The sequence below is a fragment of the Diadema setosum genome, chromosome 4, assembly GCF_964275005.1.
Source record: "Diadema setosum chromosome 4, eeDiaSeto1, whole genome shotgun sequence".
Lineage (NCBI taxonomy): Eukaryota > Metazoa > Echinodermata > Echinoidea > Diadematoida > Diadematidae > Diadema > Diadema setosum.
The window spans coordinates 43,083,803-43,097,051 of NC_092688.1; the positions used below are offsets into that span (position 1 = coordinate 43,083,803).

General features: G+C 42.7%; 2 pseudogenes; both read right to left on the bottom strand.

Annotated features, from left to right (window-relative positions):
• Positions 1 to 377: 377 nt before the first annotated feature.
• LOC140227909 (uncharacterized) lies at positions 378 to 1,253 on the bottom strand (annotated as a pseudogene).
• A 252-nt stretch (positions 1,254 to 1,505) lies between these two features.
• LOC140227910 (uncharacterized) lies at positions 1,506 to 3,174 on the bottom strand (annotated as a pseudogene).
• Positions 3,175 to 13,249: the final 10,075 nt, after the last annotated feature.

Sequence of the window (13,249 nt, forward strand, 5' to 3'; positions counted from 1 at the left end):
GTAAATGGCTGATTTGAGACGAGATCCAATTACTGTTTTCATCATTTATACAATAAAATTGTACACTGTAAGTTAATTTTCATGTAAGACCTTGGCTCTCATCTGTCCCATCAAATTTGACTTTTATGCATCGGCATGTTGACAGAACACTTTAAATTGGAAGTGTTGCATATCACAATATTGAATTAGAAATGTAATTTGCACCCAGTGTGGTATAGTAGCCATGAGGCAGTGTTTGTGAAGTATCCACCGTAACAAAATTTCACAGTATTATTTTGATACAAATTCTAGAAATATTCTAATGTAAAAGTAGCATCTGGGCAATTGTAATATTTTAACATTCAAAGAGTAAAGACCATACAACAGGGTATCAAATCCTATTTCTTTGAAACTTCTTTACGCAGACTCTTCTCCCCTTTTAAAGAAATGATTTTCTTGCGTTTGCTCAAAAAGTTGAAAGCCTTCACAAATGCATGGATACAAATTTTTATCCAATAGTTCATAACAGTTGTGAAAAGGGGTTGAACATCTGTTTTCACTGAACATGATGATACCATTCCATTCCAGAGTTTCAGGATATTTTCATTTTTGCTACATTTCTCAGTCAATATATCCTTTATGTTCATTCTTCTAAGAGTAGACAAGCTTTTCTTCTGAAGGAAGGGCTTTGAGACCTTCTCAAGGGCTCAGAAAAATCTAAAAACCTCATCGGAAACAGTAAAAAGTCCGCCCCTATTCTGCATTTCTGCCCATGCAATGGTGTAGGACAAAAATGAAGGTGCTTGTGTGTCCTTGTCCTCCTTCGCTTTCCAGTTAAGTAAAAGCGCAGAATATTCCTTGGCAATAGTTGTCTTGCACTTTCTGTATCTCTTGAGGAGAGCGTATGGTATGAATCCAGCAATGTATCTGAGTACCTGGTCATCACGATGATCAAACTGTGCTCTGGGTTTGGTTGCTTCCTTCTCTGCGCTTGAAGGGGTTTGTTCCTTTCCGACACGAACAATGACCACACTCAACAACTTGTCCAATAAAAACTGGTACAAGAGGTTCTTAACTATTCGCTTATAGTTGGTCAGTTTAATGTCCTCCAGAACCTGGCTCCACCCTGCCTTAATATCCTCTGATGTACGAAGGCCGTGAAATTTCCTAAATGTTTCCTCATGGAGACCAGTTCCCACTGGTGTTTTGTTAAGTCCTCCAACCATGTGGAGGAAGCTTCCAACGAGTCCGCTACACATCAGGTCAGTATGCATAGTATACTTCAACTACTGTATACTACGTATACAGTAGTTGAATGGGTGAAACAAAATTAATTATAAAACAATGTTTGTTGCAGAAATATGTTACAACTCAATTCCAGTCTGAGAAGGGAGGTGAAGCTTTAGTGTCCACTAATTGTTATAAATGGCAAGTCTCATGGAGTTCTAGAATGGGTGAATCAATCATTATCTTCCTTCTGATAACATTCCAGACAGATTGTGATCGAGTGTTCTTTGCTGGTCGTGCTACCACATTGTTGGCACTGGGTACGCATCTTCGCCATGTTTTTCTTCCTTTGTTTGTGCCCTTCACCGTGGGATTCATTCAGACACATTCTGCAGCGATGGCGCTCTCCTACTGCTGGATGTGGAACTTCAACCTCTGGTCGCTGTTCTGGCTCCCCCAGCATGGTGCAGATTTTCTTGGTGATAGGGATGGCTAGACCTCTTCTTGGGCGTTGAGTGATGTAAGGGAGTGTGAGGGCTTCTGCCAGGCTCCAGCCAAACTCAAACGAGTCTGTTTTCCTCGGATCAGTGCCTTCGTTCATGGCCATGATGGTAGCAGCGTTGATCCTGCATATGTCGAGGCAGTAGTAGAAAGCTACCATTGTCCATCGATTGGATTTCGCTTTGCACGTAAAGGACTCTGCTCGTTGATCAACGATGTCGGTCCCGCCCTTGGTGAAATCGTACAACTTGTAGATAGCGGGCATTCGCTTCCCATCATCCTTGGTGACGGCGAGGATTGGTTTCATTGTGGTGAGGAGGAAAACGTTCCTCGCTCCTGAACTCTTCATCTTCACAACATACGAGTGGAGACTCATATGTTTGTTCCTATCACTCCAGTACACCTGGTACGAGAGTTCTGGGCCCCGTTTCATAAAAAGTTGATATGATAACAACTCTTGCTGGAATGTCAATTGTCATGGCAACGCCAAGAATGCAGCATCCTGATTGGCTGTTGCTATGGGAAGTTGTCGTTCCAGCAAGAGTTGACATCCTAACATCTTTTATGAAATGGGGCCCTGGACGTCTGTCTGTCTTCTTGATGTCTGCAGGGATTCCCCTCCAAATTGCTTGTAGAGTTCCAACGACTGTCACTCCTTTCTCAAACAGCCGTTCAGCCAGTGGGATTGACGTGTAGAATCGATCGATAGACAGGTTTCGTCCTCTCAGGTCTCCGTGTCTTCCTAACTGCTCCATCATGTGACGCACTACTGCTTCAGTTCCAACAATTTAGTTCTCTGTGGGTTCCCCCACTGGCTTTCCACTGTATGGGGTGGACAGGAAGGTATACGGATACCTGGTTGAGTTGATGGATTTCAGGAGTAAGCCATATTTTGCAGGTTTGTGCTGGTTGTACTGTTTGAACAAGATGTTGGTTCGCATCGGGTAGAGTGTTTCGTCCGGTGTGATGAAGTCATCCGGTGTCACCGCTTTGGCGCAGTTCTTGTTCAAGATGGAGTGGAATTCTCATAAAGCTGCGAATCTGTCGTGCTGCCATCTATCACGATGAGTTGACTCATCCTCAAAGGAAATCCTTGCCAGAAGGAAAATGAACCTGTTCTTACTCATAGTTGCCCCAAAGATTGGATGACCAACTTTCTCAGTGTCCAAAATATATAGGTAGCATTATCCATTGGATTTGCCATTATCTTGTCATTAGTTAGATGTTCTTTCAGTGTGCGAAATGCAGACTCGCAGTTTCATCCCATGTGAAGTTTACTCCAGATTCAAGGAGGCGATTAAGTGGGCATGCAATGTTGGCAAAACCTCCTATAAAAGGAGTAGAGTCCCAAGAATAAACGAATGTCATTGGTATGTCATTGGTATTGTTGACCTTTTTTTCTGCGATGGTAGCTGGCTCCTGCATCCCAACAGACATCATGGTTGTCTAGTCTGGCAGAGTGCGAAGAAACTGGCAAAGCGCAATCTGCTCCCTCGTCGTCTCATCAGTAGATGGGAATCCATGCAGTGTAAATCGCTGGAGGTCAGCGACATATTCCCCTAGCGACTCCTCAGATTAAAGCCTACTGGAATCTAGCTTTGAGACAAATGTGTTAGGAGCTGTCCGTTCCCCGAAAGGTCGCAACTAGTTGTAGCTGGGCAGACACAGGAAAGCATATTGTTTTTGTCGACCTTCTTGCCATACACAGGAGACTGCGAAACTGTGCACAAGCCTCATCAAACGATGTTGCATACCAGTCTATGTTGTTGGTACCTGCTGCCTACACGATGATGTCCGATTCATGGTGCCAGCTGAAATCAATGCGTTCCTGCTCGACGTCCTGGCAGGTCCCACCTGGAGTGCAGTTGATGATCAGCTGAATTGGACCCTACGACATCTTCACTTTTGACTGCACTACTGGGCATAGCTGGCTATCGCCAAAGAAAATTAGTTTTAGAATTACCAGTATTTATCGGGTTTATGGTGCTACTTCTTTCACCCTGATTGTGCTATTGACCATATAACATTACAAATTACTTACTTTTCTTCCACATCTTGACTACTCGTTGCTTGAAACCCTCGATTTCAATCTGAACGTTAACTCTTTCAGGCAATTTGAGAAGATTGAGCTCTGAGTTGATGTCATGATTTTCATCCACTACAACAGAATGCTCTGCTCCGCCAGTTCTTTCTACAATCACTTCGAATTGCCTCTCCATCCTAGAATTATGAAGATAAAACAAATATCAATTGCAAGCCCATTATTAACATATATTTACATATAGAGGTCATTACATTACAATCACAAATATCTAGAGTACAAAAAGCTAAAAATCACACAATTTAGCTTATTTAACACATGTATACTCTTTCAACAAACATGACTTTTTTTTTTTTTTTTGCTCAAATAATTGAATATATCACATATCTGTAAATATCATTTCTGATCTTTCATTTCTTACCAGTTTCATTGATTAATCTTACCATGATGATTATAATTTACGGGGATGGATTTTTGATAATGCCTTGCCCGGCAGAGAGGTGAGATACGGTGAAGGAATTATAACTGGCTAATACGATAGGCTAGCATGACTGGAGACCATTTCTGGGCTGGTTATCTCTCTCTTCTGTTGATGACTCCTCTTTTCAAACTTTTCAAGAAACATTTCTTTATGCTTATATTCAAAGCTATTAAAGTTTCCTGCTTGTTTCAATGAGTGATCAAAAGTTGGTGATCAGTTGGATCAGACCTTGTGGCATCTTCACTTGTGACTGCACTACTGGGTGTAGCTGGCTATCATGATGAGTATAAAATAAATTTGAATCATCAGCATAGAGGATAAAGGAAAGAATACTCAAAGAACTTTTAACATCATTTACATAGATAGAGAACAGTCTGCCAAGGAGGCTTCCTTGAGGTACACCACATGTGACTGAAACCATATATCAATCATATCTACCAACGGTAACAAATTGCTTCCTTCCAGAAAGGTAACTCTCAACAATATTCTAGGGCCTTACCTTTAATTGACCTTCTCCTCAAGCCTGGCGACCGCTTGCGAGAGGCTGGCAATATCGCACCAAAGCGATGCGATGTCCGCTTTAAGTGTTTGCTCCATCGCTGATATGGCCCGTATGATGCGGTCCGTTTCAGAGAGGGGAGTTTTAGGCCGGGTCTCACCGTCTTTGCCAAGAGTGCAGTATTTCCTTTTACGTGGGGGCTGGGTCTTCCTTTGAGGCAGGGGGTTCGGTTGAAAAGCTACCGGTGCTGTGTTCTTTTGTGGAAGGGAAGGGCCTGGTCTAGTAGATGTAGATTCGGTTCCGATGTCGCCTCTTGACATCGCCACCGGTGATCGGTGGGGAGTAGCCCGGGTTTTCCTCGTCTAGCAAGGGCGTGGTGGGGGTATTTAGTGGAATATAACCTTGTCCAGCACCAGAGTTGGACGGGAGAAAGTAATTAAATGCCATGATAATATCAAATTAACAGAGAGAAAAAAAATCAGATGGTATTAGACAATGTTCGCAATACCAGGGCTTCGTGTCAAATGACGAAACATCAGGGAGGGAACATGAATTTAGTGAAGAAATTTTATTGCCCCCATCAATCTGAGAAAACACAGTCTTCAGCAATTCTTAGCGTCAGCACTTATCCCTCGTTGGTTTTTTTTTTTTTGGATGGGGGGGGGGGGCGTTACAATTTGAGATGATTTAGCATCCTCGAAGTACGAACTGATTGTCGAGGGGGAAGAGCGTCCTTGATGCTAGTTTGTGTCCCAGCTCTATCTGGTCTTGTTGCTGAATCTGACCCAAGTCCCATGTCCTTGTCTTGTCTCCACAGAGATGCAACATTATTGATAGAAATCCCAGTGAATCTAAGAATTGCTGCCCGATATTACTACTGGCTCTGGCATATTTGTCTTAGGGTGCGTTCGAGTGCTCTCCTAAAGCGAACTGTACCGTACCGTACCCGCGCCAGAGGAGCGTTCGAACGCTCCTAAAGTGTACCGTACCGTACTGTACCGAGCCAAAAGTGGACCACTTCCCGATGTGCTCCAAAAGCGTACCAAAGCGTACCAAAAGTTTGTTGTAAAGCATGCGCGTATCAAGCGCATATACGTCACAATGCAAAAACATCATTCTCTTTGTTCGGGACAGCTGTAAGTAGTTCAAGCGAGAGGTGAATGACATTCTTGCTGTAAACAAGCGTGACCTTTTCTAAAAATAACTCGTGAGGTACGCTTTCTCCACAGAGCGCTCGAACGCTCCAAAATTGGCATGGTACGGTACGGTACGCTTTAGTTCAGTTCGCTTTGGTTCGCTTTAGAGCGCTCGAACGCACCCTTATTCTCAGGGTGTCTTACTAGTATCCCTGGAGTTCTTGTCAGACAACGCATCTCTTCCTTTGGCTGCCTGTCTTTATGTTACTACAGGCCTCACGAAAACTAATGGTTTGTTGTCAAATAGCCGAAATGCCCACTCACCTCACGTACTGCCCGTCAACTTGGTCACTTGGCGGTATCCTGGTAGGTCAGTGCCCAAGAGGATGGGGATGCTTGTAACGTTCACAGGTGGGTGCACTCCATGGGCGGTCAGTTCAGCCTAGGGCGTAGTTTCTCTCTGTTGGGATGGATCCAGCCTCCACCCCACGACACCTCGGGCCTGCTTGTCCGTGTCGTCCAGACAATACATACATTAGTAATGTACGGGCGCGTACGCGTCTAGCGATGTCTCAATTTTACGAAGGTCAAACACTTATTCAATGCAACACCAACACTCATATGGAAGAAAGTCTGTTTATATTCCAATACACAACCTGTGTCTCGCCAAATAATGTGTGGCGACAAAGCCGAATATTTCTGCAGTAAAATTAGCGGCAACAGAAGAAACTGTCTGCCATTTTCTGCTCGCGGTAAGCTGCCAGCAGGTGAGTCAAGTGGTGACTTGCTGTGCGTGCTCAACATGTGTAGAGCACAGTGCATGATTCAGATCAAAATAGAACAAATCAATAACGTGCACTCAAAGAACTTTTAACATCATATACATAGATAGAGAACAGTCTGCGAAGGAGGCTTCGTTGAGGTACACCACACGTGACTTAAACCATAGATCAATCATATCTACCAATGGTAACAAATTGCTTTCTTCCAGAAAGGTAACTCTTACCTTACCTCTTACCTCTAGGGCCTTACCTTTAATTGACCTTCTCCTCAAGCCTGGCGACCGCTTGCGAGAGGCTGGCAATATCGCACCAAAGCGATGCGATGTCCGCTTTAAGTGTTTGCTCCATCGCTGATATGGCCCGTATGATGCGGTCCGTTTCAGAGAGGGGAGTTTTAGGCCGGGTCTCACCGTCTTTGCCAAGAGTGCAGTATTTCCTTTTACGTGGGGGCTGGGTCTTCCTTTGAGGCAGGGGGTTCGGTTGAAAAGCTACCGGTGCTGTGTTCTTTTGTGGAAGGGAAGGGCCTGGTCTAGTAGATGTAGATTCGGTTCAGATGTCGCCTCTCGACATCGCCACCGGTGATCGGTGGGGAGTAGCCCGGGTTTTCCTCGTCTAGCAAGGGTGTGGTGGGGGTATTTAGTGGAATATAACCTTGTCCAGCACCAGAGTTGGACGGGAGAAAGTAATTAAACGCCATGATAATATCAAATTAACAGAGAGAAAAAAAATCAGATGGTATTAGACAATGTTCGCAATACCAGGGTTTCACGTCAAATGACGAAACATCAGGGAGGCAACATGAATTTAGTGAAGAAATTTTATTGCCCCCATCAATCTGAGAAAACACAGTCTTCAGCAATTCTTAGCGTCAGCACTTATCCCTCGTCTTTTTTTTTTTTTTTGGGGGGGGGGGTTACAATTTGAGACGATTTAGCATCCTCGAAGTACGAACTGATTGGCGAGGGGGAAGAGCGTCCTTGATGCTAGTTTGTGTCCCAGCTCTATCTGGTCTTGTTGCTGAATCTGACCCAAGTCCCATGTCCTTGTCTTGTCTCCACAGAGATGCAACATTATTGATAGAAATCCTAGTGAATCTAAGAATTGCTGCCCGATATTACTACTGGCTTTGGCATATTTGTCTTATTCTCAGGGTGTCTTACTAGTATCCCTGGAGTTCTTGTCAGACAACGCATCTCTTCCTTTGGCTGCCTGTCTTTATGTTACTACAGGCCTCACGAAAACTAATGGTTTGTTGTCAAATAGCCGAAATGCCCATTCACCTCACGTACTACCCGTCAACTTGGTCACTTGGCGGTATGCTGGTAGGTCGGTGCCCAAGAGGATGGGGATGCTTGTAACGTTCACAGGTGGTTGCACTCCATGGGCGGTCAGTTCAGTGTAGGGCTTAGTTTCTCTCTGTTGGGATGGATCCAGCCTCCACCCCACGACACCTCGGGCCTGCTTGTCCGTGTCGTCCAGACAATACATACATTAGTTATGTACGGGCGCGTAAATTACTAATGTCTGTAATGTCTGTCTAGCGATGTCACGATTTTAACGACTGTCAAACACTTACTCAATGCAACACCAACATTCATATGGAAGAAAGTCTGTTTATATTCCAATACACAACCTGTGTCTCGCTGAATAATGTGTGGTGACAAAGCCGAGTATTTCGGCAGTAAAAGTAGTGGCAATAGAAGAAACTGCCCTTTTCTGCTCGCTGTAAGCTGCCAGCAGGTGAGTCGAGTGGTGACTTGCTGTGCGTGCTCCACATGTGTAGAGCACAGTGCATGATTCAGATCAAAATAGAACAAATCAATAATGTACAGTCGATAGTCAAGAGTGAACACCAAGTTCACCCAGGAAAAAGAAAAATCCCACAATGCCATAGTGCCAGACTGGGGAATGGGCTCGTGCTGGCTCAGGCGGCAGCAGCATCTTCTCCAAAGTCACCTGGATTGCAGGCTGACTTTCATCTGGCTTGGTGTGGAAGCAGGTGGTTTCCTGTATGAATGTCTGATGTGCCTTGCCGCTTATACTGTTTGCTCCCATGGTAGTTGCACTGTTTGCAGGCAAACTCCCGGACTTTGTTGACACCGTGCTCCCTCCTCAGGTGAAAATCCAGCCCCCTCCTTTCAGTGTACGTCTTTTCACAGCGCCTGCAGACGTAGGGGTCCTGCCTTTGCCTATTGTATCGGCTTGAGCCTCGTCCCTTCATCTGGAATTTAGGAAAAGAAATGAAATACTACAAAGCTTAATAAAAGAAATTAGGGGTTCTCCTTTTTGTTTTTGGGTACCGTCTCTCTGGTTCACTAGAAGTTAACATAAAGGGGATGGCTAGTAACTGATCAGTGGGAATCAGTTGAACCCATTTCACATGGACAATTAAGTAGATTGTCTGGGCATAGATTAAAATGATTTACTGATGTAAATCTTTTGACTAAATCGTTCTTAAAGCTTGGTGAAACCAGCTTAACATATTCACATTTTATGGATGTAAACCATGATTACATTTATCAATGTCAAGCAAAGATTCAATTGACCTCCTTGATCTTTAACAGATTCTCCCCTCTGTAGATGGCAATGGGAAGAGAGTCAGCATTTTTTTCCTGACCAGGATTCTAGTGTTGGAGGTCCAGAGGTACCGGTGTCCAGCACACTTCCTCTCTCTGTGCTAGCCTTCACCAGTAGCTGCTGCCTGGTGGTTGTCAGGTTTTCAATGATGAAGACCTTTTGGTCCTCCCGCATTCCAAGTCATGCCACGCAGGTTCTGTCTTTCGTCATACACTGCATTGCGGGCTCGACGTGTAGTATGGCGCACTCTGATGGGTCTCGGAGGTCCGCCTTTCTCTTTCTCAGAGCCTAGACAGTGTGCCGTCTTGACCCCTCTTTTCTGATCTACATGTATTTTAATACCAGCTTCGTTCCCAAAGTAGAGCAGCCAAGAGTTTCCCACTGCTTAAGCAACATTTCCAGTGCTAACTCCAGTGACAGCCAACATGTACAAACATGCTCTGAGATTGAAAGATATTCAGAGGGATGAAGGTTTAGGTGTAATTTTCTTCAACTTGTCTCCCTCTACAAATTAAATTTGTAGAGGGAGACAAGTTAAACCTGATGCTTTGAGATTCTTCTGCTGGCAGTTCCACAGAGTTTTTTTCTCGCCTTTAAGATCCTTGTGACGATTTGAATTTTTTGAGTTTGAGGAATGGTAGAGATTCTCTACTGCATTGACATTTCACACTATCGTGCACAACTTGTTCTGCTTTAGTTCTTCAGAGAGCTTTCACTACGATGTCCACTCACTGTCATGATGTCAGGGGATTGGAAGCCTGCACTGTCCGGCATGTTAATGCATGTTGCGTGGATACAGTGGTTAATTTCGAGTTGGGTGCAGCCTGCATTTTTGGTTTAATATTTTCTTCATTTTTTTCCTGGCAATGCCATTCACCCCAACTGGCACATTGCAATACCATGATTCTTCTTCCTAGTCCATTGTTAAAGATTTCTTCAGGTCGTCGCCAAAGAAATTGACATTTTGGTTCAGTTTTGAGATCTAAAGGAGAAAGGAATTCACAGGGCACCTTTCAGAGTTATGCATTTCATACATAATCCCACTGTTTGAATATTCATCCTTATCTTCCCTGTTGTTCTTGGTCATTCATTAAACAGAAGTTTTTGCGACATCTTTTACAAAAAAAAAAAGGTCATTATGTCCACAAAAACCTAGTTCTGTAAACATTTGGATTATTACAACCCAACTGATCAGATGGTTGGATTCTCTCTATATCGGAAGATGCAATAATGGGTTTGTGTTATACATTGTAACTTTTCCTTCTTTTTTTCAGCTTCACTAGAACCATTCGGTAGACTTTGGTGCTCTTCAGAAATTTCTCGTTTATCGCAGATATCGAATTCACATTCATTGAGAAAATATTGTTGCTCTGCATATCGGACTGATTATGTGGACTGCTTGGAAAAGTTTTGAGCCGTCTTCTTTGCACACGCTGGCGTAAAAAGATGAGAAATTGTCCACACTTTCTTCAGAAATGTTCTCCAAATCTGTAGGACCTACCAGTAAATTCAGCAAAGCTTTCTAGCTTTGAACAATAGAATTTTATAGTCCTCTTGGTGCTATCAAAGTCAGACCCGTCAACCAAATCTTTCAATTCCTGCTTAGAAAGCAGCTGAAACTGTGGACCGGCTTCTTTCATGGAGGCAGCCATTTTAGTTACTTGGGTTGCGATGGTCTGATAATGTTATTGAAATGAAGTCCAAAGTACAACTTAAATGTACAATCAAGCGCTGTACTATCAGCAATCGTGTGCCAGTTGTTGCATATATACCGTACACATATTGCCTGAAATGAACATGCGAAATCACATACTAGTATCATACGTGTATTAGCTTGGGGATGCGCTGCACCAAGCGCCGGTGCTGTTGCATAAAATAATTACACGATCACATGACTTGAATATGCGTCTCCAATTGGCTACATTCTAGAACCTATCTTTTGATAGAATTTACCCATATTTACATTGTATGTAATCTGCTCACATTTTAGCAGCGGAGGATAGTCCATATCTATGTATAAACAGCTAGAAAAAGATAGAAATTTAGGTGAGACTAGAAAACAATCTTTAAATTGCTGGTGCTAGTTACGCACTGTTGCTTTGTAATAATAGCTCACCATCAAGACCATGTTGTAGGCGTATTGCACGCATTGTGTACGTACGGACCGTATGCGCAGTGGTAGCGGGTACCGAGTTCACAGATGGCACACGTTTACTAGTGTACAGTGTACAGTCTACAGTACTTAGCGACTGAGCTTACAGTTGTCTCTTGATAATACATGCACACACTGTCCTGCCAAGCATGATTGACTGTGAATGACTTGTCAAAAAGAGTGAAGCAAGGAAGATGCCCTAAAGGCTGAATTACAAAATACCAGCCGTCAATTAATCTTGAATTCATTATGAGGGATATAAAACAATTAAATACCAGTATACCAGGCCATTCTTCAAGGCACCCTGTTGAAACTATGTGCATTCGGTGACTTCAATAGCACTATTTTCTTCAGGGTTGTGCCTCTCAGAAAATAGTCCTATTGAAGTCACCTCATGCACATACATTGTAGTTTTAACCCCAGCCTCTCAGGCCTGGTATATTTTTTCATAATTTCCTGCTAAATGGTATTCTCGGAGGAGAAACCGTATGGTCATATTTTCTGAAAATTATCATACGATATACAACCAAAGTACTAGTTGGCAGGTCTGGTACCCAACCCTGATAAAGGATTCATAGATTAGGACAACCTACTGCAAAGGATCACGTAAAATCCCAGATGACATAATGATGTCTTTTAGCCATTGTGTAGTTTCATCGCCAAGTTGAATTCCTTCTGTGCATTCGATTAATGTTTTAATTTGTATTTTGTGTTCAAGCTTTTACAACTGCAGCAAGATTAGCATGTTCATTTAGAGCACCATGCTATGTCAGTGTGTGTGGAAAGGCGCCAGTTTGATCAAGTTGCTTCATTAAACTCAGTGAGTATAATCTCAATGTCTTTGTGGGCAAAGGTATTCGATCTTTAAAGGGGATATTCTTCTAGCTAGAAAGATGTAGCACATGCTCAGGGAGGTGTGTAAGCATTTCAACAGTTCTCTTGTGCTTGTATGTTTGTACACGACACTCCAGTGTACTTTCCAATGAATGTGATTACTATAAAATTTTGATGCAACAAAATAAACATTCAGATCCCAAAAAGTATTACTAGTGTGTATGATGCCAAATTCGAAATTTTGATAAAATGAAAGAAAAACTACCTTTCATGAGGACATAAATACAACAGGATTCACTTGTAATTTGTACAACTACTAAATGTAGCCCCACTGCACATACAATGTATGACAATGCAATAAAATATATCCAAAAGTTATTATGATTGGAGTGATTTTTGTCTTCATGTCAAGTAAACCCTTAAATTGCAGAAGACAAAATATTCACCTACCATCCCCGGTACATCAGAGAGAATTTGAAATATCACGACTGTCGAAATCTGTAAAGAGATGCTCTTGTGTCATCTCCTTGAAGAATTTCCTTTATGTTATGTACAGAAGTCAAACTTTCATGGTTGATAATTGGTCCCTGAGGGAACTGTAAATTCTAGGTGTTTCTGTATATCATTGTAGACACGTCACTTGTGATTTTGCTGTGCAATATTTCTGAGAGTCCACATATTCCACAAGAAAATTCCACAAGAAGTGTAACCGGTGTGGTGGAATAGTCAGTGGCTAGAGAAGAGACTGAACAGTCAATCCATTTTCTCCCACCCACCACAAAAACTTGGGAGGGGGGGGGGGGGGCACTTTACAGGGGTAGATGGTTCACATATTCTGTTTATGTATTCAAAGCCTGTATTATTATTTTCATGTATGTTCACCTTGAATGGAGCATAGTACTTCAGTTGTAATAAATATGTATATACTGTACATGATTGAGATGAATAAATGAAATATTTCAGTACATGAAAATGAATTTTGATATTCTTCATTATTTCCACAATACTATGTAATGTGAGGGAACAGTTTGTGTCTTGAT